The sequence below is a fragment of the Hemitrygon akajei genome, chromosome 11 (genome assembly GCF_048418815.1).
Source record: "Hemitrygon akajei chromosome 11, sHemAka1.3, whole genome shotgun sequence".
Classification (NCBI taxonomy): domain Eukaryota; kingdom Metazoa; phylum Chordata; class Chondrichthyes; order Myliobatiformes; family Dasyatidae; genus Hemitrygon; species Hemitrygon akajei.
In genome coordinates this window covers 49,670,357-49,694,544 of record NC_133134.1, presented here as the reverse complement: position 1 = coordinate 49,694,544, position 24,188 = coordinate 49,670,357, and the positions used below count along the sequence as shown (strand labels likewise).

Sequence of the window (24,188 nt, the reverse complement as noted above, 5' to 3'; positions counted from 1 at the left end):
ATAAGTACTGTTCAGTCACAACCAGGAAATGACAGATCGTACACTAGCATAAAATTATAAAGAAAATATATTTAACAAACTTCAACTTTATCAACAGTTAACAGGAAAAGAAAAGAAAGAGGAAAGGGCCCATTGTAGTAAAACCAGTTCAAATGTGCACATAAACAGTGGAGCTCGTTTCAGGAGTAGTTGGGTGTATCACTTTACTCATGCACTGGACCCAAGTTCTGCATGAAAGCACCTGCCACAGTCTGAACTTCCCTTGAAGACCATCTCAAATGAACTGGCTAATTCAGGAGCATTGGCCCTGTTTCCTTGAAGCCAGCTACCTACAGAAAGCACTTCTTACAATGGGGTCACTCCATTCAGAGGCATCTTCCCTTGTGCCCCGTCCTGCTGCTCGCACCGAAAGGACATCAAAACCGACTACTGTCCTTCAGAGCTCTCAAGAATGTTCCATGCCTTCCCACGCCTGATCGGCTGACACAATATTCCTAAATTGGACAGCATGTCTCCTTATCTTTAGCTGAAGTCAAAATACTCTTCCCAGCAGGACACACTGCTTTTACAGAAAACTGCTAAAATGAAATACCTCACAGTATAACAGTAGAAATCTTAACCAAGGCATTACGTATATATTCTGCACAATCTTCAAGTTCTTCTGTAAAATGCTCTGCAAAGAACTCTCATTCACAAGATTTTCAGTTATATAGATTCAAAGATCATCCAAAAGTGCATTACTTGAATTTGCTTTTTTTTCCCTTGAATTTCTGTTTTAAAATATTTGTATGTTGCCAAATGTATGTCTATGAATAACAGCAATTATTTGTAGCATTTTGTAATCTCAGTAGTGTTTTAACAACAAAATTGGGCACAAAAGCTCACAGGGCAGATGGCCAAATAGTTGCTCAAGGGATTAGGTTGTAAGGAATACAGTGTAAGTGCTAGTGAATATCACTAGAAGATAGTGATGATTATGTGGATGAATAGCATTAGAGGACAGATTAAATGATTATGTGGATAGTGAAATGATTCAGGAAGGAGGCTTTTAGATTTTTGGATCATTGGGGCTATTTCCGGAGAAGACAGAAACCATGAGCAGGATTGGTTTTACCTGGAATGGAATGAAGCAACATTATTATAGATAGAGGAATAGCTATGCTGGCAAATCACAGAGAAATGTGAAAACAGTATGAGAGAGTTTCACACAAAATTCTGGAGAAACTCAGCAGGCCAGGCAGCATCTATGGAAAAGTACAAACAGTCGAGGTTTCAAACCAAGACCCTTCAGTAACAATGGACAAAAGATGAGTGTCAGAGTCAGAAGATGGGGGATGGGAGGAAGAAGTACAAGGTAAAAGGAAAACAGGAAAACAGGGGTGAAGTAAAGAGCTGGGAAGTCGATTAGTGAAAGAGATAAAAGTCTGGTGAAGGGGGAATCTGATAGGAGAGGTCGGAAGGCTGTGGAAGAAAGGGAAGGGGGAGGAGACCAGGGGAAGGTGATGGACAGGTAAGGAGATAAGGTGTCAGTCTCCATTCCCATTCTAACATGTCTGTCCCAGTCCCATTCTGACATGTCAGACCATGGGATCCCTTACTACTGCGATGGGACCACACTTAGGTTGTAGGAGCAACACTGATGCACCATCAATAACTCACTCTGAGACGTAAGAAGCGAGGTATCGGCTTTTATTGACTGGAAGAATGAACAACACTACATCCTGGAGAATGAGGCCGGGCATCAGGCCTCAATCGCCTTTATACAGGGGTCTGTGGGAGGAGCCACAGGAGCAGTCCAGACAGGTATATGTAGTTCACCACAAACACCTTATATTCTGTCCGAGTTACCTCCAACCTGATGGCATGAACATCAATTTCTCAAACTGATGGTAAATGCCCCCTGCCCCTGCTTCAGCATTCCTCGCTCCCATTTCCCTTTCTCACTTTATCTCTCTGGAAAATCTTCCTAAACTCAAAGCATTGTGTTTTTACACATAAGAAGATGAAAATATTGACTGAATACAATTTCAAAGTTACAATTGCTCTGTTTAATATTTTGAGTGCAGAGGAATGGATGCCTGGAATTGCGTATTTAAAATGGGGACATATCATACACGACAAATCACTCTGAATATTGAAAATCTTTGCTTGGATAGAGTAATTCACAAAGACAGTCTAAAAGCTTCTGGGGACAGAATCCACAGGCACTCAAAATTAGTGGTGTGAGAACTGACTCTCTCAAGAACAAGTACCTCAATTATTGATTGCTTGCATTCAAGATTGTTCAATGTCATTGCCATTACACAAGTGTAAAGGAGACGAAATAATTGTTACTCCAGATTGGATGCAGCACAAAGAAATCATGATAAGATGGCTGGCATTCTTCAGTCTCGAAGGACAATGGGGATGATCATCATCACAAGCCTGGGTGGAGGTTATGGAGATCCTGAGATGACCAGTCATCAAGATCCCCCTCTTGGCCTCACCAGTGTAGTTTAAAGGAAAGCTTATGGAGTAATACTTTTGGGACCAGATTGGCTGCAGGAGCTGCCGGAAGGATGTTCAATGACTTAGGGGCTCCACTCTGGACTTGTTGTCTGGGTTTTCTCCCGTAGCCTTCGTCTCTCTCAAGGCTGCCCACAAGACAGTGGGGCTATATACCCGTAGCTGGGGATAAGATAAAAGAAAGAACACAATAATAAAAAACACAGTAAATGTAAATACATAAGATAGCTTATATACATGGATTGACAATATGTACATAAAGCATTATAGGTAGAGGAGTGACTGGATGTAAGGTGACTGACATGAAATGATAAAGTAGTGGAGGTGGGTTAGTGGGTGGAAGTGTTGATCAGCTTCACTGCTTGGGGAAAGTATCTGCTGTTGAGTCTGGTGGTCCTGACTTGGACGTTATGTAGCCTCCTCTCTGATGGGAGTAGGACAAGCAGTCCATGAGGAGGGACACTGTGAAACTTTGATAAAGTAGTGGTGGTTGGGACCGTGGTGATATGGGTTAATGGGAAGAGAGGTTGAGGAAAATAACTCATTATTTATTTATTTATGTACATCTGGGTGCAGAGTAGGCCCTTCCAGCCTAACGAGCTGCAACACCCAGCAACCCACCTTTCTAACCCCAGCCTAATCACAAGACAATTTACAATGACCAGCTATCCTATTAACCGCTATGGTTTTGGGCTGTAGGAGGAGAAAAAGTGCACCAAAGGGAAACCCAAACACTGACAGGAAGATTATACAAACTTTCTTACAGAGGACTTCGGACGTGGACTCCGAAAACCAATGGCCCAAGCTGTAATAGCATCACCATAACCTCTGTGCTACTGTGACACCCCAATTCTGGTGGTCCTGGCATGGATATCTACATAGCCTCTGCACTGATGGGAGTGGGATAGTCCATGAGCAGGGTGCGTGGGATCCTTCATGATATTTCTGGCCTTTTTCCTGCACCCTTCTGTCCTTGATGACGGGCTGACTGGTGCTGGTGATACACTGGGTAGTTGATTACCCATCACAGTGCGATTTCCGTATCATGCCATGATGCAGCATGTTAGGATGTTCTCTACTGCACATCTGTAATGACGTGAGTACTGATGTGCACAGTCCAGCTCTCCTCGGCCTCCTCACAAAGTGGTGAGCTTTCTTGATTGTATAGGATGTGTTCTGGGACCATGAGAGGTTGTACGAGATGTCCACTCTCAGGAGTTTGAAACTGCTAGCAGATTCCACTGCTGTGCCACCAACGTAAAGGCGGGGGTGAGTGGAGTGAGTTCTTCTGCAGTACAGTATATAACCATCTCTTTTGTCTCATTTTTGTGGCACATGGCCAAGTGGTTAAGGCGTTGGTCTAGCAATCTGAAGGTCATGAGTTCGAGCCCCAGCCGAGGCAACGTGTTGTGTCCTTGAGTTGAGCAAGGCACTTAACCACACATTGCTCCAGTCCACCCAGCTGAAAATGGGTACCGGCAAAATGCTGGGGGTTAACCTTGCAATCGACTGGCGTCCTATCGGTGGGGGGGGGGGCAGTCTCGTACTCCCAGTCGCTTCACGCTACAGAAACCAGCATAAGCACTGGCCTGATGAACCGAAAAAGCTCAGGACAGACTTCAACTTTAACTTTTTAACACTGAGAGGTTATTTTCCTGGCATCAGGCCTCGAGCTCTTCAACCTTCTCTATGTAGGCCATTTCATCATTGTTGGCGATGAGCCCCACCACTGTCTTGCCATCAGTGAAGTTGACAAAGTGATTACTTGGGTGCTTGGCAGTGCAGTTGTGTGTGAGCAGAGTGTACAGCAGTGGGCTCAGCGCACAGCCTGGAGGGGGCACCTGTGTTGAGGATGCTGGGGAGGGAGGAGCAGTTGTACATCCTGACTATCCGAGGTCTGTTGGTCAGGAAGTCCAACACCCAGTTGCACCGAGTTGTGGGAGTTTGTTCATCAAGGTCTGTGGACAATAATGTTGAATGTTGAACTGAAATTCAGAAACAGCATTCTGACATAAGAGTGCTCATTTCCTACGTGTGTCAAGGCTAGGTGCATGACAAATGCTATTTCATCTGTCTTTAAGCATATTGGTGACTGTCCAGTGTGGCAGGAATGCAGTTTTTGATATCGCCATTACCAGCCATTCACAGCACTTCATGATGAATGGCCTCAGTGCCACCAGGCGGTAACTGTTTAGTTCAGAAGTAGAGTTCTTTGGTACAGGGATGATGCTGGCTGATTTGAATCGTGTGGGAACAGCAGCTTGGATGAGTGAAGTGTTGGAGGTGTCTATGAAGACATCAGTGAGCTGGTGTGCACACTCCCTGAGTACTCACCCTGGGGTGTTGTCTGGTCCAGCAGTATTACAGGGATTTGGGACATTGATAGGATGCAAAACTGGGCTGAGAAGTGGCAGATGGAGTTCAACTCAGATAAGTGTGAAATGGTTCATTTTTGTTGGTCAAATATGATGGCAGAATATAGTATTAATGGTAAGACTCTTGGCAATGTGGAGGATCAGAGGAATCAAGATGGCAGTGCGACGCAGCTTGCAGCGGCCACTCCAGAGCTGATTATCTGTTATTTGTGAAGCGGGGTGCCATGCGCAATCCTAATCTAATGAAAAACGGACGTGGGAGCACGGAGCACGGAGGAACATCTGGGAATCTCAAGGAAGGCCCTCTTTGTTACTGCTGCTGCTGTGAGGTCCGGGTCTCTGCTGAGAAGAACAGGCTCCTAGTCCTCGGGGTCGCGTTGCCGGTGGCCATTGGCGGGGGCGTCTTAATACGCTCGGCAGAGGATGGTGCTCGGAGAAGCTGTGCCGGAGGATATGGTCAGAGGCTCGGAAGTTCAACGGACTCGGAGTCCGCTGCAGTCAGGTCGCTTTCAGTGTGTGCTGTGTCTGCGAGGCTGGGTTTGACGGAGCTTTCTCTGTGCGCTGCGTCTGCGAGGCTGAGTCGGGCGACGCCGTGGAAGTCCATAGCGGGGGTATTCCCTTCTGCCGCTGGCGTGGTTCTGTCGGGACCCTGAGGACTTGAGGAAACTGTATGATGGTTTCTTTCAAACTTATAGTCTTGTAACATCTTTGGACTATTTTTACCGTGCCCATTGTCTGTTTTTTATTAAATTATGGGATTGTTTGCACTGTTGTAACTATATGTTGTAACTATGTGGTTTTGTGCAGGTCTTGTAGCTTTAGTTTTTGGTCTTGTTTTGTCTGGTGGGTTTGGAGCTCCTTTCCAGGGAACGCGCTAAGATGGTAGCGCGATATTAATACACAGCAGTCTCTCCGGACTCTGGATTAGGGATTGTCAAACGTTATGTGAATTTTCTGGTGTAGTCTATTTTGTCATGTGCTTTGTTGAGATCATTCTGGAGGAACATTGTCTCATTTTTTAACTGCATTGCATTTATGGTTTTTAAATGACAATAAACTGAATCTAAACCTGAATCTGAATCTTGGGGTCCGAGTCCACAGGACGCTCAAAGCAGCTGTGCAGGTTGAATCTGTGGTTAAGAAGGCATACGGTGTATTGGCCTTCATCAATCGTGGAATTGAATTTAGGAGCCAAGAGATAATGTTGCAGCTGTATAGGACCCTGGTCAGATCCCACTTGGAGTTCTGTCCTCAGTTCTGGTCGCCTCACTACAGGAAGGATGTGGAAACCATAGAAAGGGTGCAGAGGAGATTTACAAGGATGTTGCCTGGATTGGGGAGCATGTCTTATGAGAATAGGTTGAATGAACTTGGCCTTTTCTCCTTGGAGTGACGGAGGATGAGAGGTGACCTGATAGAGGTGTATAGGATGATGAGAGGCATTGATCGTGTGGATAGTCAAAGGCTTTTTCCCAGGGCTGAAATGGTTGCCACAAGAGGACACAGGTTTAAGGTGCTTGGGAGAAGGTACAGAGGAGATTTCAGGGGTAAGTTTTTTACGTAGAGAGCGGTGGAATGAGTTGCCGGCAATGGTGGTGGAGGCAGGTACGATAAGGTCTTTTAAGAGAATTTTGGATAGGTACATAGAGCTTAGAAAAATAGAGGGCTATGGGTAAGCCTAGTAATTTCTAAGGTAGGGACATGTTCAGCACAACTTTGTGGGCCGAAGGGCCTGTATTGTGCTGTAGGTTTTCTATGTTTCTATGTTTCTCTACTCTCTGCAGAGTTCTTCTCACATTTACTGCTGTTACATACATTGGCTGCTCACCTAGAAGGGGGTAACTTTCATGGCTGACATTGTGCTGCATGCCTTGAAATGTCAGGGAGGGAGGCACACACAAACGCTGGACGCTGTTTTTCCTTGCATAGTTATTAATGCTCTTAATGCCCAGCCATACATGCTAGGGATTGTTAATGGACAGGTGTTCCCTAAATGTTTTGTGTGTAGTCTGTCTTTGCCCTCTGTGGCATATTCAATATTTCAATAATATTGCAAACATGTTGTTTGATTAAGCATTCTTTGTTTACTTGGGTTATATGTAAAAGTGTGTGAATGGCATACCGCATTATGTCACCATGTCATATGTGAGATCTTCACTAAAGAAAAGGGAAAGAAAACTAAATAGATAAATATCCGGGCTCCTGTATTTTTGTTTCGATTTGTTTCTGGAGTTTACAAAACATAGCAGATGCGATGAAGAAGTTTTAAAATGAACCTGAGATGACTACCTACCTTTGAAGCTCTGCACATTTTTTTCAGCAGGGGAGAGAGATGTCAAAATTAAATTAAAAAGACAGAAAATGGACTAAATTAATAAGCATCGGATATGACCACAGGTTCATAAACAGTGTACTGGGTGATAATATATATAAAAAATCAGAAATGGAAAGATAGATGTGTTGGATTGTACAATAGAAATTGAATGATGTATATACTAAATGAATTGAGCTGTATTTTGAAGGAAATAAAATAGCCAATGAAAAGCAAGTGCCAGTATTACTGAATGCAATATGTGGAAAAACATACAGTTTGCTAAGAAGTTTAAATGCTCCAACCAAACCAGCCAAAATGATATTTGCTGATATCATGAATATAATGGAGGAATATTTAGAACTGAAGCCATTGTTGATTGCAGAACACTTTAGGTTTCACAAGCAGAATCAAATGGAAGGGGAGTCCAGTTTAGCTTAAATGGCTGAATTAAGGAACTTGTCCGAGCCTTGTCAGTTCAGCGATGGGCTTAATGATGCTCTGAGAGATCATTTAGTTTGTGGAATCTTACTAAAAAAAATCAGTAATGTCTCCTAATTGAAGCACAACTCACATTTAAGAGAGCAGTTGAAATTGCTTTATCAATGGAAACGATAGCTAGAGATGGAATTGCGTTGTAGTCAGGAAGCATAAACAGAATTGTAATGTCTAAAGAGAAACCTGCCTGGCTGAACAAATTGTGTTACCATTGTGGCAGGGGCTCACAGACACCAGCTGAATGCAGGTTTAAAGTCTGTGGAAAAAGCATTTTGGGCACCAAAAATGAAATAGACTGCACGGAGAAGAGAACAGGATAAAAATTCAAGTTGCGGTTTAAAAAATAGCACCAGTCCTCATGCTGTTGATGAAAAATTTGATAATCCAACACATTATTAGTTTTTTTATACATTTTCTACATAGCTACAGATAAAAAAAACCCCGGATCAAAATGAAGAACATTGATACAGTGCAAAAATAAACATACAATAATAATATGATACAAAGAAAGATAATTGAGAAAACACCCAAATTGAAGACATGTAAAATTAGTATCCTCCCCAAGCCCCGCAACAAAAAAAAACTCCAGACCAACCACAACACAATATAGAGAATATAAATCAGGACAATCAAACCCCCAAAACTGTAAATATGCTTAACAACAGAAGATATTAATGCCTACTACAAAAAAAAAGGAGCTGAAAGCTAGGGACCGAAAAAAAACCTTAGTTAAGAGGAAGGTTATGAAAGTACTCAATAAAACGTCCCCAGACCTTATGGAACTTTAAATCTGAATTAAGGACTGAATAATAAATTTTTTCAAGGTCTAAGCAGGCCATAATATCGTTAAGCCATTGAGCATGTGTGGGCGGGGCAACATCTCTCCATCTAAGGAGGATTAAACGTCTAGCCAGGAGAGAGGCAAAAGATAATATTCAACACTTAGTCGAACTCAGACGTAAATCTGTCTCACCCCAGAAACCGAACAAAGCAATTAAAGGGTTAGGTTCTAGGTGGTGATTCAGAATATACGATAACATTATGAAGACATCTTTCCAAAATTTCTCCAAGCTAGGACAAAGCCAGTACATATGAATGAGAGAGGCCTCGCCCCTTTTGCATTTATCACAAAGCGGACTGATGTTAGGGTAAAACCGAGATAATTTGGATTTAGACATATGGGCTCTATGAACAATCTTAAACTGTAAAAGACAATGGCGAGCACAAAGAGAGGTTGAGTTAACCGATTTGAGAATCGCGTCCCAAGTCTCATCGGATAAGGAGGTATTTAAATCGTGCTCCCATGCCATTTTAATTTTATCCACAGGGGCACGTCGTAGGGCTGCCAATTTATCATGAATAAATGATATTAAACCTTTACCTAGTGGATTAATAGAAAGAAATAAGTCCATAATATTTTTCTCAGGCATTTCAGGGAAGTTAGGGATTAAAGGAGTAATAAAGTGTCTAATTTGGAGATATCTAAAAAAATGAGCATTAGGCAGATTGAACTTAGCAGAGAGCTGTTGAAAAGAGGCAAAGCGATTATCAATAAAAAGATCTTCAAAATGTCTAATGCCCTTCCTATACCAATCATGGAAGGCTGAGTCATACGTAATAGGTAAAAAAAGGTGATTATGTAAGATAGGGCTAGAAAAGGAAAAACCATGGAACCCATAAAATTTCCTAAACTGAGCCCATATACACAAAGTGTGTCTGACAAGAGGATTAACTATTAACCTGGACGAACTACTAGGGAGTGCAGAGCCGAGAAGTGCAGAGATAGATAATTCTTTAGTGGAGCTCAACTCCATTGCCACCCAATTAGGGCACTCGGGTTGGCCATGGAAAAAAGACCAAAAGGTAGCACAAAGTATATTGGCTGCCCAATAATATAAATGAAAGTTAGGTAAAGCCATGCCACCCTCTTTTTTAGATTTTTGGAGATAAACTTTGTTAATTCTAGAGTGCTTATTCTTCCACAGATATGACAAAATAATAGTCTAAGGAATCAAAAAAAGATTTAGGAATAAAAATTGGGATTGATTGAAATAGATATAAAAGTTTAGGGAGAACATACATTTTAACAACATTAATACGACCTACCAAAGACATAGATAGAGGTGACCATTGTAACAGACTCTGTTTAATAGTATATGAAAGATTGGCAAAATTTTCACGAAAGAGATCTTTAAACTTCCTTGTGACTATAATCCCAAGATAAGTAAATTGATTGTGGACTACTTTAAAAGGAAGATCACGAAATGTTAATTCTTGTGCTTCTTTATTAATTGGGAAAAGTTCACTCTTATGTAAATTAAGTTTATATCCAGAGAACTGGCTAAACTGGTCAAGAAGTGAAAACATTGGAGGTAAGGATGTAGACGGATTTGAAAGAAAAAGTAATAAGTCATCGGCATAAAGAGAAACTTTATGCTCAACACCCCCTCTCCAAATCCTGGTCAGTTCAGGACAATTTCGAAAAGCTATCGCCAAAGGTTCTATAGCCAAATCAAAGAGAAAGGGACTTAAAGGGCATTCCTGACGGGTGCCACGTTTGGGGTTAAATAACTGGGATTTCTGAGAATTAGTTAAAACAGAGGCAGTAGGACACAAATACAGCAATTTGATCCAAGAGATAAAACTTTGACCGAAGTCAAATTTTTCTAAAACTGCAAAAAGGTAGTTCCACTCTATACGATCAAATGCTTTCTCCGCATCAAGGGAAATAACACATTCAGGAATCCCAGTCGGGAGTGAATATAAAATGTTAAATAAACGCCGAATGTTAAATAAAGGAAGACGGTTTTTAATAAAACCAGTTTGATCATCAGAAATAATAGGGGGGATAACAGTTTCTAATCTATAAGCCAAAACTTTGGCCAAGATTTTAACATCAACATTAAGCTATGAAATCGGCCTATACGAGGAACATTCTGTTGGGTCTTTACTCTTTTTTAATAAAAGAATAATAGAAGCCTCATTGAAAGAGGGTGGCAATTTGCCGTAGTTAAATGAGTCAGATAATACTGTAAGTAACTGAGGGGAGAGAAGTGAAGAGAATGATTTATAAAATTCTACGGGGAACCCATCAGGTCCAGGAGATTTCCCCAAGGACAATGCAGAAATTGCAGAAGATATTTCTTCTGATGATATAGGCGCATTAAGTTTGGCTTTAAAATCAGATGAAAGCGAAGGAATATTCAGATTATTTAAAAAATGATCGATAGAGATATTGTCATTCAAAGATTCAGAGGAATAAAGTTGAGAATAGAAATTTTAAAATGCGTCATTGATTTCTAAGTGATTCGATGTAAGGTCTCCATTCTCCTTCCGGATCTTTGTAATATGTTGTTTGGCTTTGGAACGCCTCAGCTGATTGGCTAGAAATTTACCAGATTTGTCACCATGAATATAAAAACAACTCTTACTTTCAAGAAGTTGGCATTCGACAGGTTGAGTGGACAGAAGATTAAATTTAGTTTGAAGTTCTACATGTTTCTTGTATAGTTCAAGATTCTTAGTTTGAGCATACAGTTGATCCAATTCTTTAATCTGATTAATGAGGTCTAATCGATTTGCACAGGACTTTCTATTAAGACTTGCTGTATAGGAGATTATTTGACCCCTCAGATATGCTTTCATGGCATCCCAGACAATCTGGGATGACACTTCAGTTGATGTATTGGTGTTAAAATAAAAGGTTATCTGATCCTTGATAAATTTTAGAAAATCATCATCCGATAGTAAAGTCGAATCAAACCGCCAGTGTTTATTCCTCTGAGGAAGGCCAGGAAAATTTAAGGACAGAGTAATTGGGGCATGGTCAGAAATCAGTATACTCTGATAATCACAAGAATAGACAAATGGAACCACTTCCTACAACCACCACTCAGGAGACCCCAGAACCTATGAGTGTCCTCAGCCACAAATCTCACTTTCCAAGCAAAGTCACCCCCCCCCCCCCACCACCCCATCCATTATCAGGAGAGATATTATCTCACAATAGTAAGAAATCCTCCCAAGTGATTAAACCTTTAGGCCTGAATGGGACAATTTAATTAACTATTCTTTGGATGTCTATATAGTCATTTTATTATATTGTATACTGTGAGGACTGCAGTGTATTCAATATTTCAGCAATATTTGAGTAATAAATTGTTAGATTAAGCATTATAGATTAGACATAAAAGTAGGTGAATGGAATATGTCATTATGTCTCCACATCATATATGAGCATCTCACCGAAGAACAGAAAGAGAAAACTAAGAAGAAAAATAACCTGCTCCTGTGCTTCCTTCAATTAGTTTCTGGGGTTACCCAAACTTTACAGGACATAACAGCCTCTTGATGCCTAAGATGGGATTTCTCCTGGCTGCTCTGGGAGCTGGTCTGTCACCTGCTATGCGATGACTGTTCTTGAGGTACTGATGTCATCTACACATTTGCAAAGTTAGCCGGAGACAGATGAGGCCTGAGTTTCCTCTGTTGGTGTTAACCTCCTTGAACATCTGCCAGCTGGTCCATTTAAGACAGTCTTGAAGCATAGACATTGCCTCATTAGGCCATACCATGATGGCTCTTTTGACTGGTTTCTCCCTTTTCAGCAGAAGTCAAAATGCTGGGAATAACATTTTAGGGATGTGGTCAGAAAGGGCACGATGAGGGGGTGGGTGGCTTTGTAAGTATAACATCTGTTTGTATAAGCATGGCGCAGTTTGTTTGTTCCCCTAGTGGTCATGATAACATGTTGGTGCAATTTGGGTAAAATGTCCTGCAGGTTAATATGATTAAAGTCTCCTGCATTTAGAAAGAGATGATCCAGATGCTTGCTTTGTAGAGAGCTGATGATTCTGTAAAGCTCCCCTAGTGTGTCTTTGGCATTCACACTTGGGGATGTTGATGGAGATGTCAGATGCCTTGTTTGATGTAGACTAATAAGCATAGCCCCATTGTCTATACGTTGGGTCAGTGTATCTGAGAATGCCAGTTTATAAACCATATCTCTTGATTGTCTTCCGTCTGTAAACCAATAAAATGATTCTTTACACAATGGTGCTTATTCAGACATCTGTGTTTCTAATTTCAAGGCTGGTTACTGTTTGCAGTTTACATTTTGAAAAAGTTTAATGTAGATAGTTTCTCATTGTATTAATGGCCAATATATCTTAAATTTAATATTTAGACCATGTCTGGTCATTTAGTAGGCAGATCTGATTCCTCATGGGGTATTTTTCAAACAGTCGTTTGGATTTCATTCATTGTGAAACATATCCAGCAGAACCAAGGAGAAATCCTGTCCTTTGCCAGGGATGCTGGAATGTTTCTACCATGAATCCAGGGTAAATTAATAAAATAAGTATTGGAGATGGTGCCATGTGGCAATAGCACAATTCACTGCACCAGAATGCCACCCTAAGTATCGATCTGCACTCTCCACAATGGAGAGTTAAGAGCTGTGTAGTGTTCTCGCTCAGGTGTAAGAGAACGCTGAACTAAACACCGAGGTAAACCGTAGTCAATGAAAACAGGATCGCAGTAAGATTAACCGTTTACTGTTCACTCTTCCACATTAACGTATGGTGAAAACTGTTGATAAAACAATACAAAATTTGTACAGTATTTGTTTCCTTCTTGATATCACATTTACATCGTAAATACTTGCAAAAGTAAACTACAACTACATTACATTAAAATGCAGCATACAGTCAGAATCTACCTACGCCATTGACTGCTTTAAATACACTTCAACACAAACTATCTGCAACTCTTTAACTAACGAAAACATAAACCTTATCAACCGTCATTACTTTTAACAGAATCAGCGTTAACATTTTTAATTCAACACATCGATTATCTCATGAACTTACGGCATTGCTTTACTGATGTTTCTAGTGCGTAGAAAGAAAACTTTTCTTGCGCTGATCCTGCACATGTGAGCCCCCTCCTTCCCATTTCTCCAAACTGGTATTTTCCCACAAGACGCGGCGAAACCGGATGTGACGTCATCGCATGCTGCGATATATCACAGACAACGAATTTACTTTAAACAATCTTAACTTTAACTAGAAAATGCTAACAAATGAATTACTAAAGCGAAAACATTATAAACTAAATAAATGCCATAAAGGCAACACAAGCTGACTGAAGATGCACACTTGTCAACACAATTGGTAAGCGATAATCCTGTTGCCTCAATGAAGTGAGTCTGAACAAATCATTGTAACAAGTCTAAAGCTCAGTCATTGTCAGGAGTATGTAATGCATGCAGGCAAAGCAAATCAATGCTGATGTAATTGTCAGTAGAAATTTTACCATAATTCTAGTTCTTTAATACTTTGCAACTTGCACAAGCATTAATCCTAAGGCTGCTAAATGCATGTCAGAGTGAGTGATATTAAGATGAGGCAGGCTGAGAATCGAGGATCGCCTTGTGCAGGCCAGGTGAAATTTTTAGGTGAGCTCTTAACGGGCAAATAGCCAATCTAGCTGCTTCTTCAAGTGAGGCTTTAAATATATCTAAAGCACAGCATCTCTACTGAACACACATTAAAAATCAGGGACCGAGAAATGGGCAAACTAATGACTGGAATTCATAAAGAGTCCAGTCCAGGGAAGGACTAAGCTTCAATCAGGACTATTGTATGTCCTGATCTCTCAATGAAATGGCCCTTAATAGTTGACTCTTGTTTGGTGACTGATGTACAAACTTATCATAGTGATAACACTGGTTAATATCATTAGTAGAAAGCATTGAGGTGGCGTTGAGTGATGATGGCACTAAACAGCGACTCCTTTGCTTGCATCTTCGAAACAGCTTTATTTCTGTCTTTGATATCTCTTTTTTTCTCTTTCAAGGTTCTTTTGAAGACCCTGGCCTGGAGTTACACTTTGACTTTGGTTCTTTGCGGGAATGGGACCCGCTCTCAGGGCCTCACGACCAGCCACTTTTCGATGTGCCAAGGACACAGCCTAGAAGACTAGTGCGCCTTCAGCATGCCAGATTTTCATGGCTCTGGTGGCGGGCAGATTCAAGGCTGGTGCCTCCGCTGCCGACTAATGCGTTGCGGGAGAACAAGGAAGATCGGAAGTAGCGGGCTTGTCACTGGCTGTGTGCCCAGAGGCACAGAGCTCGGAAAAAGCAACACAGCAACACCATAAATCAACAGGTTGTTTTGTTATGTCTCCCTCTCACTGTGAAACGGGAGCACCTCTTTTTACCTTATTATGGAGAGAGAGAGAGAGCCTGTGGTATATTGAATACTGGGTGAATGAATAGTCCTTGGGGTATTGCAAGTCTGTGCCTTTATTGATGCTTTTCTGCATGCTTGAGTCCTCAGTGGAAGGTGCTAATGCTCTTTTTGCTGGTGGGGGGTTCATTGCCTTACTGCTGCTTGTGCATGAGTGGGGGGGAGCTGGGGGGGGGACTTTGTGGTTCTAACATTTAACTGTCATTCATTCTTTGGAGCACTCCTCTGTGTTTGTGGATGTTTGAGAAGAAAAAGAATTTCCGGATGTATATTATATGCATTTCTCTGACATGAAATATACCTATTGAAAAAGACAATTACCAAATTAGCGTTTATCTTGTGAATTTAAAATCAGTGTTAAACAAAGATTGAACCATAGTTGGAGGACACTGTGTGCTGAACTATTGAAAGGATTTAGTTATGCAGAAGAAAGCAAGAATAGTTAACAAAGGAAAAAAAAGCAAACTTCTGGAGGAACTCGGCAGGTCAAGTAGCATCCGTGGGGGGAATAAAATTCTTCGATTATTTGGGTCAAGACCCCGCAATCTGGATGAGATAGGATCTCAACTCAAAAAATCAACAATTCCTTTTCCCCATCAGATGCTGCATGACCCATTGAGTTCCTCCATCAATTTTTTTTTGCCCCATATTCTAGTACCTGCAATTTCTTGTGCCTACTTAACAAAGATTAAATTGAAGTTTAAACTCACGTGGTCAGAATGAACCAGTTGTGCCTCTTTCCTAAGGGGTGAGGGTAAGGGTGAGTTCGTGCAGAAATTTAAAATTGTGAAGATTTTGCCAAGTGGGCACACGGAGCACTTATGGGGAAGAGAAAAGGTGGAGTCTATCAAGAGCTGTCACCAAGAGATCCGAGTGGGGAAATTTGGAACCTACCTTTGCCAAATATGCTTGAGAGAGTATAGAGACGTTTAAGAAGATAGTGGGAAAGCTTCACAAGGGAAGAGGGAAAAGAAGCACACATTGAAGAGTCAGATACAACCGGAGAAGGCTTGAGCAGAGTGAAGTGTGATTAGTTAAACAACTTGATCTAGGCTGCATGCTCTATTTAATTCATTCACTGAAATTCCCTTTCTCCTTTGTCATTCTAATGGCAAGCACTCACTTGCCAAGGTTTTGTTTGCCACTGATGGGCGCAGCTTTCTCTCTCCAGTGCTACGCCCTATTCCGCTAGCAATGTGCCACAGTCCTGCTATTAGCAACACAAAACTTAGATAAAGATTCTTAATAAAAAAAAGCACAAGAAAGTCTGCAAATGACGGAGAGCCAAAGAAACACTCACAAAACCATAGAGGAACTCAGCAGGTCAAGCAGCACCTATGGAAATTAATAAACAGTTGACATTTTGTGCCAAGACACTTCTTCAGGACTAAGAAGGAAGGAGAAAGACAAGATGCCAGAATTAAAGCGGTGGTGGGGGAGGGGCAAGAGGCTAACTGGAAGATGATAGGTGAAGCCTGGTGGGTGGGAAAGGTCAAAGGCAGGAGGAGAAGGAATCTGATAGGAGAGGAGAGTGAGAAGAATAGGAGAATGGGAAGGAAGAAGGGATCCAGGGGGAAGTAATAGGTAGGTGAAATGAGGTAAAATGTCAGAGTGGGGAATAGAGGAAAGGGTGGGGGGGGGGTTTGTTTACTGGAAGGAGAAATCAATAATCATGCCATCAAGTTGGAGGGAGCCAGATGGATCTGAGAGGTCCATGACAAATGGAGGAGAGAGAGGCAGAGACTGAGACACAGGTATTCATAACGTCACATCCAACTGCCACATCAGCTCATTTGGTCTCACTCTATCAACTCATTTGCTCTACCCAACCTTCTCTCACCTTCTCTGCTACTGTAAATTAACATTTTTTTTCTCTTCCCTCGTTCTGATGATGAATTTCGGAGCTTAAGGATCAACTCTGATTCTCTCTCTACATATGCTCACATGTAAGGTTTTTCCAGCACTTTTTCTTGTTTTTATCTCATATTTCCAACATCTGTAGTTTCTTCATTTTTTGTTTTTGTTATGAAAGCCAGCTAGAGCTGAACTTGCGGGTTAAATGCAGAGAGCTCTGTGGTGAACTGGGAGTAATTATGGCATCCTATGAGTTAAGCATTTTGGGACATGCACGTAACTCGGAAGTTCTGAACTCGTTGGTTCCAGCAATTTTCTGTTTGTGCTCCGGTATTGGAGACTGCAAAGAGTACAATAGCATGGCGTGTGCTTATTATTGTTCCCTAGTGCTGGCACTGAGCTTATGCGAGAAACATTCATCAGTTTGAGAAGAACAGCTGCGCAGACAAAGGATAGCTGCAAGATAGTTACCATTTTAAAATTAGAATTAATTTGATGCTCTTCAGTGTTTCTAATTTATTGGAAGTATACTTATTTTTTGAATTTTAGCATTTTGCAAAAAAGGATAAATTAATGCTTGCAATCTGTTTCTGAATATCAGGCACAGTGAGAAGAGTCGGAAGTCATTGCTTGAGGGTATTGTCAAAATCTGAAGCCAGAGCCTTGCCTGCAGTTATTGCTTTTCTGAACAATTTTATCTTTATTTTTATTTATTTTATTGTACTTTGAGATACAGCACCGAGTAGGCCTTTCTGGCCATTTTAGTTACGTCACTTGGCAACCCCCAGTTTAACCCTAATTTAATCATGGGACTATTTTTTAGAATGACCAATTTACCTACAAACTGGTATGTCTTCGGACAATGGGAGGAAACCAGTGCACCTGGAGAAAACACAGGCATCTCACGGGGAGAATTTGCAGACTCCTCATAGATGATAAGACTATATGATTATAAAACCAGAAATAGGCCATTTGGCCCATCGAGTCTGTTCCACCATTCCAAAATGTTGACTTATTATCCGTCTCGAACCCATTCTCCTGCCTTCTCCTCGTAACCTTCAATGCCCTGATTAATCAAGAACAAGAAAATCATAACAGCACCTGTCACCTGAGTGAATAGAGTCAGAGAAATGATCTTGAGGCTTTAGCTTTTCGAGGCTTCTGCAAAGAGCGGTTACAGTCAGAGAAAGCAAAAGAAAACAAAAGCTCTAGGCTACATTTTTTTCTTTTCCTTCTTTATATCTGCTCAGCTAAGACAGTAGAGATGCCAAGCAGGATAGTGGAATGCTCCTTTTGCGGGATGTGGAAGGCAGGGAGACCTCCAGCATCCCTGACAACTACAGCTGCAAGAAGTGCATCCAGCTACAGCTCCTAACAATCCACCTTAAGGAACCGGAGTTCGAACTGGATGAACTCCCAATCATTCAGGGGGCTGAAGGGGTGATAAATAGGACATATAGAGAAGTAATTACACCAGAGGTGTAGGTCCCAGGAAACTGGGTGATAGTCAGGAAGAGGAAAGAGGTTAAGGAGCTAGTGCAGAGTACCCCTGTGGCCATTCCCCTCAACAATAGGTATATCACTTTGGATTCTGTCGGGGGGGTGGCCTAACAGAGGAAAATCACAGTGGTCGGGTCTCTGGCACTGAGTCTGCCTCTGTGATTCAGAAGAGAAGGAGGGAGAAAAGATACGTTGTGGTGATAGGGGATTCGAATTTCAGGGAACAGGCAGGAGGTTCTGATGGCGAGAACAAGATACCATGGATGGTGCATTGCCTCCCGGGTGCCAGGGTCTGGGATATCTCAGATTGAGTCCTCAGCATTCTTAAGTGGGAGGGTCAACAGCCAGAAGTTATGGTCCATGTAGGTACCAATGACATGGATAAGATGAGTAATGAGGTTCTGCACTGGGAGTTCAGGGGGTTAGGTGCTAAGTTAAAGTGCAGAACCTCTTGGGTTGTGATCTCAGGATTGCTACCCACACCACATGCTTCTGAGCCCAGAACTAGGAAGATTATACAGTTTAATATGTGGCTAAGGTGTTGGTGCAAGAGGGAGGGCATACGAGGTTTGGATCATTGGGCTCTCTTCCAGGGAAGGTCTCAGGGTACTTGAAGGCACATGATAACATAGGCCAAGTCAGCATGGTTTCCTCAAGGGAAAATCTTGCCTGACAAATCTGTTGGAATTTCTTGAAGAAATAACAAGCAGGATAGTCAATGGCAAGTCAGTTGATGTTGTGTACTTGGAATTTCAGAGGGCCTTTGACAAGATGCCACACATGAGGCTGGTTGACACGCTACAAGGCCATGGCATTACAGGAAAGATTCTTGCATGGATAAAGCTGTAGCTGATTGGAAGGAGGCAAAGAGTAGGAATACAGTGAGCCTTTTCTGGTTCTCTGCCAATGATTAGTGATGTTCGACAGGGGTCTGTGTTGGCACCCATTCTTTTTACATAATATGTCGATGATTTGGATGATGGAATTGATGGCTTTGTTGCAAAGTTTGCAGATGATATGAAGATAGGCAGTGGGTAGATAGTTTTTGAGGAAGTAGATAAACTACAGAGGGACTTAAATTCAGAGAATGGCCAAAGAAATAGAACATAAAACATAGAACATAGAATAGTACAGCACATTACAGGCCCTTTGGCCCACAATGTTGTGCCAACCCTCAATCCCTGCCTCCCATCTAAACCCAACCTTAAGTTCTTCCATATACCTGTCCAGTAGTCTCTTAAACTTCACTAGTGTATCTGCCTCCACCAATGACTCAGGCAGTGCATTCCATGTACCAACTGCTCTCTGAGTGAAAAACCTTCCTTTAATATCCCCCTCTCATCTGCCTTCCCTCCAAAGAGTAAAGCCCTAGCTTCCATAATCTCTGATCATAATCCATACTCTCTAAACCAGGCAGCATCCTGGTAAATCTCCTCTGCACCCTTTCCAATGCTTCCACATCCTTCCTATAGTGAGGCGACCAGAACTGGACACAGTACTCCAAGTGTGGCCTAGAGTTTTATAGAGCTGCATCATTACTTCGCGTCTCTTAAACTCTATCCCTCGACTTATGAAAGCTAACACCCCATAAGATTTCTTAACTACCCTATCTACCTGTGAGGCAACTTTCAGGGATCTATGGACATGTACCCCCAGATCCCTCTGCTCCTCCACACTACCAAGTATCTTCATACTCCTCCATACTACCAAGTATCTTCATACTCTACCTAGGAGTTCGTCCTTCCAAAGTGTACCACCTCACACTTCTCCGGGTTGAACTCCATCTGCCACTTCTGAATCCTATCAATATCTCTCTGCAATCTTCGACAATCCTCTACACTAACTACAACACCACCAACCTTTGTGTCTTCTGCAAACTTGCCAACCCATCTTTCTACTCCCACATCCAGGTTGTTAATAAAAATCACGAAAAGTAAAGGTCCCAGAACCAATCCTTGTGGGACACCACTAGTCACAACCCTCCAATCTGAATGTACTCCCTCAACCACGACCCTCTGTCTTCTGCAGGCAAGCCAATTCTGCATCCACCTGGCCAATCTTCCCTGGATCCCATGCCTTCTGACTTTCTGAATAAGCCTACCATGTGGAACCTTGTCAAATGCCTTACTAAAATCCATGTAGATCACATCCACTACACTACCCTCATCTATATGCCTGGTCACCTTCTCAAAGAACTCTATCAGGCTTGTTACACACGATCTACCCTTCACAAAGCCATGCTGACTGTCCCTGATCAGACCATGATTCTCTAAATGCCCATAGATCCTATCTCTAAGAATCTTTTCCAACAGCTTTCCCATCACAGACATAAGGCTCACTGGTCTATAATTACCCAGACTATCCCTACTACCTTTTTTGAACAAGGGGACAACATTCGCCTCCCTCTAATTCTCTGGTACCATTCCCGTGGATAATGAGGACATAAAGATCCTAGCCAGAGGCTTAGGAATCTCTTACCTCGCCTCGTGGAGCAGCCTGGGGAATATAACGTCAGGCCCCGGGGACTTATCCATCCTAATGTATTTTAACAACTCCAACACCTCCTCTCCCTTAATATCAACATGCTCCAGAACATCAACCTCACTAATATTGTCCTCACTGTCATCAAGTTCCCTCTCATTGGTGAATACCGAAGCGAAGTATTCAGTAAGGACCTCGCTCACTTCCACAGCTTCCAGGCACATCTTCCCACTTTTATCTCTAATCAGTCCTACCTTCACTTCTGTCATCCTTTTGTTCTTCACATAACTGAAGAATGCCTTGGGGTTTTCCTTTACCCTACTCGCCAAGGCCTTCTCATGTCCCCTTCTTGCTCTTCTCAGCCCCTCCTTAAGCTCCTTTCTTGCTACCCTATATTCCTCAATAGACCCATCTGATCCTTGCTTCCTAAACCTCATGTATGCTGCCTTCTTCCACCTGACTAGATTTTCCACCTCACTTGTCACCCATGGTTCCTTCACCCTACCATTCTTTATCTTCCTCACCGGGACAAATTTATCCCTAACATCCTGCAAGAGATCCTTAAACATCGACCATATGTCCATAGTACATTTCCCTGCAAAAATATCATCCCAATTCACATCCGCAAGTTCTAGCCTTATAGCCTCATAATTCGCCCTTCCCCAATTAAAAATTTTCCTGTCCTCTCTGATTCTATCTTTTCCCATGATAATGCTAAAGGTCAGGGAGCGGTGGTCACTGTCCCCCAGATGCTCACCCACTGAGAGATCTGTGACCTGACCCGGTTCGTTACCTAATACTAGATCTAGTATGGCATTCCCCCTAGTCAGCCTGTCAACATACTGTGACAGGAATCCAACCTGGACACACTTAACAAACCCTGCCCCATCTAAACCCTTGGAGTTAATCAAGTACCAATCAATATTAGGGAAGTTAAAGTCACCCATGATAACAACGCTGTTATTTTTGCACCTTTCCAAAATCTGCCGCCCTATCTGTTCCTCGGTATCTCTGCTGCTACCAGGGGGCCTATAGAATACCCCCAGTAGCATAACTGCTCCCTTCCTGTTCCTGACTTCCACCCATACTGACTCAAAAGAGGATCCTGTTACATTACCCACTCTTTCTGCAGCTATAATAGTATCCCTGACCAGTAATACCAACCCTCCGCCCCTTTCCTCCCTCTCTATCCCTTTTACATATCCAATCTCTCAGTTCATCACCTTTGTTTCTGATGCTTCTTGCATTGAAGTACACACACTTTAGCCCTTCTCCCTTACTACCTTTACACCCTTTATTCTGCTTCTCTTTCCTCAAAGCCTCTCTGTATGTTAGATCTGGCTTTACTCCATGCACTTCTTTCACAGCTCTATTGCTCCAGGTCCAATCCCCCTTGCAAATTAGTTTATACCCTCCCAAACCATGCTAGCAAACCTACCTGTAAGGATATTGCTCCCCCTCGAGATCAGGTTCAACCCATCCAATCTGTACAGGTCCCACATTCCTCAGAAGAGATCCCAATGATCCAAAAATCTAAAACCCTGCCCCCTGCACCAACTCCTCAGCCACGCATTCAACTGCCATCTCCTGCAATTCTTTCCATCACTATCACGTAGTACTGGCAGCAATCCTGAGAGATGGCAGAGGCAATCAAATGTTGGGAAGTGTATGGTCATGTACTTCAGTAGATGAAGTGAAAGGGTTGACTATTTTCAAAATGGAGAGAAATGCCAAAAACTGTGGTGCAAAGGGACTTGGGAGTCCTTGTGCAGGATTCCTTAAAGGTTCATTTGTAGGCTGCCTCTGTGGTGAGGAAGGCAAATGCGATGTTAGCATTCATTTCAAGAGGACTACAATATAAAAACAAGGATGTAATGTTGAGACTTTATAAAGCACTGCTGAGGCCCCACTTGGAGTGTTGTGAGCGGTTTTGGAAAGGATGCGCTGAAACTGGAAAGGGTTCAAAGGAGGTTCATGAAAATTATTCCAGGATTGAATGGTTTGTCATATGAAGAGCATTTATAGCTCTGGGCCTGTATTCACTAGAATTCAGAAAAATGAGGAATGACCTCATTAAAACCTATCGAATGGTAAAAGGCCTGATAGAGTGGATGTGGAAAGGATGTTTCCTATGGTGGGAGAGTTTAAGACCAAAGGACACAGCCTCAGAATAGAGGGGAGTCTTTTTAGAACGGAGATGAGGAGGCATTTCTTTAGCTAGAGTGGTGAATCTGTAGAATTCTTTGCCACAGGCAGCTGTGGAGGCCACATCTTTATCTATATTTAAGTTAGAGGTTGATAGATTCTTGGTTGGTCAGGGCATGAAGGAATATGGGGAGAAGGCAGGAGACTGGGGCTGAGAGGAAAATTGGATAAACCATGATGAAATTGTGGAGCAGCCACGATGGCCAAATGGCCTAATTGTGCTCTTATATATTATGGTCTAATATATTAACCTCCACCTCAAATGCAACCAATGAATTGTCCTGCACAGCTTTCTGTGTTAAAGAGTTTAACAGATTCACCAACCTCTGGCTAAGGAAGATTTCTCATTGTCCATTCTAAATTGATGTTCCTCAATTCTGGGGCTGTGCCCTTTGATTCTAGACCCCTCTTCTGCAGGAAATAACCTCTCCACATCCACTCTATCCAGGCCTATCAATATTCCATAGGGCTTCAATGAGATCCCTCTCATTCTTCTAAACTCCAGTGAGCAAAGGCCTATTAAACACTCCTCAAAGTTTGACCTTTTTATTCCTGTGATTTTTCTTGTGAAGCTCCAATGGACTCTCTCCAATGCTAACACTTCCTCTCTTAGATAAGGGACCCAAAACTCAAAGGTTTCAAAGATTTCAAAGGTACATTTAATATCAGAGAAATGTATGCAATATACATCCTGGATTGCTTTTTCTTTGCAACCATCCACGAAAAAACAGAGGAGTGCCCCCAAAGAATAAATGACAGTTAAATGTTAGAACCCTAAAGTAACCCCTCAGCTCCCCTCCCTCCAGCACGTAAGCGGCAGCAAGCAACAATCCCCCTTCTCCCACTGGCAAAAAAAAGCATCGGCACCCACCACCAAGCGCTCAAGCATGAGCAAAGCAACAGCAAAAACACAGACTTAGAATCCCCCAAAGACTGCACATTTTCCCGGTATTCAACATACCAGAGGTGCTCTCCCTCCCTAATAAAGGAGAAAGAGATGTCTCCATTTCACAGCGAGAGAAGAGACAGAGCAAACAGCTCACTGGTTTACGATGTTAAAAGTCCATTGCGTCGCTTTTTCCGAGCTCTGTGCCCAATGATCTTGGGTCTCTGTGCAGACAACCAGAGATCTTCCATCTCCCGTAACACAGCGATCTCCTACCCGGACACTGACCTCCGATTCCACCCCCATCTCCAGAGCCAAGAAAT

At 42.3% G+C, this 24,188-nt stretch overlaps 1 long non-coding RNA gene across 1 annotated transcript; it reads right to left on the bottom strand.

The window, feature by feature from the left end:
• Positions 1-1,702: 1,702 nt before the first annotated feature.
• On the bottom strand, positions 1,703-16,327 carry LOC140735110 (uncharacterized). Its single transcript, XR_012100691.1, has 3 exons — positions 16,240-16,327; positions 13,560-13,704; positions 1,703-2,667 (listed from the first exon to the last, which is right to left on the bottom strand). It is a non-coding gene; the product is annotated as an uncharacterized lncRNA (long non-coding RNA).
• Between the last annotated feature and the right edge of the window lie 7,861 nt (positions 16,328-24,188).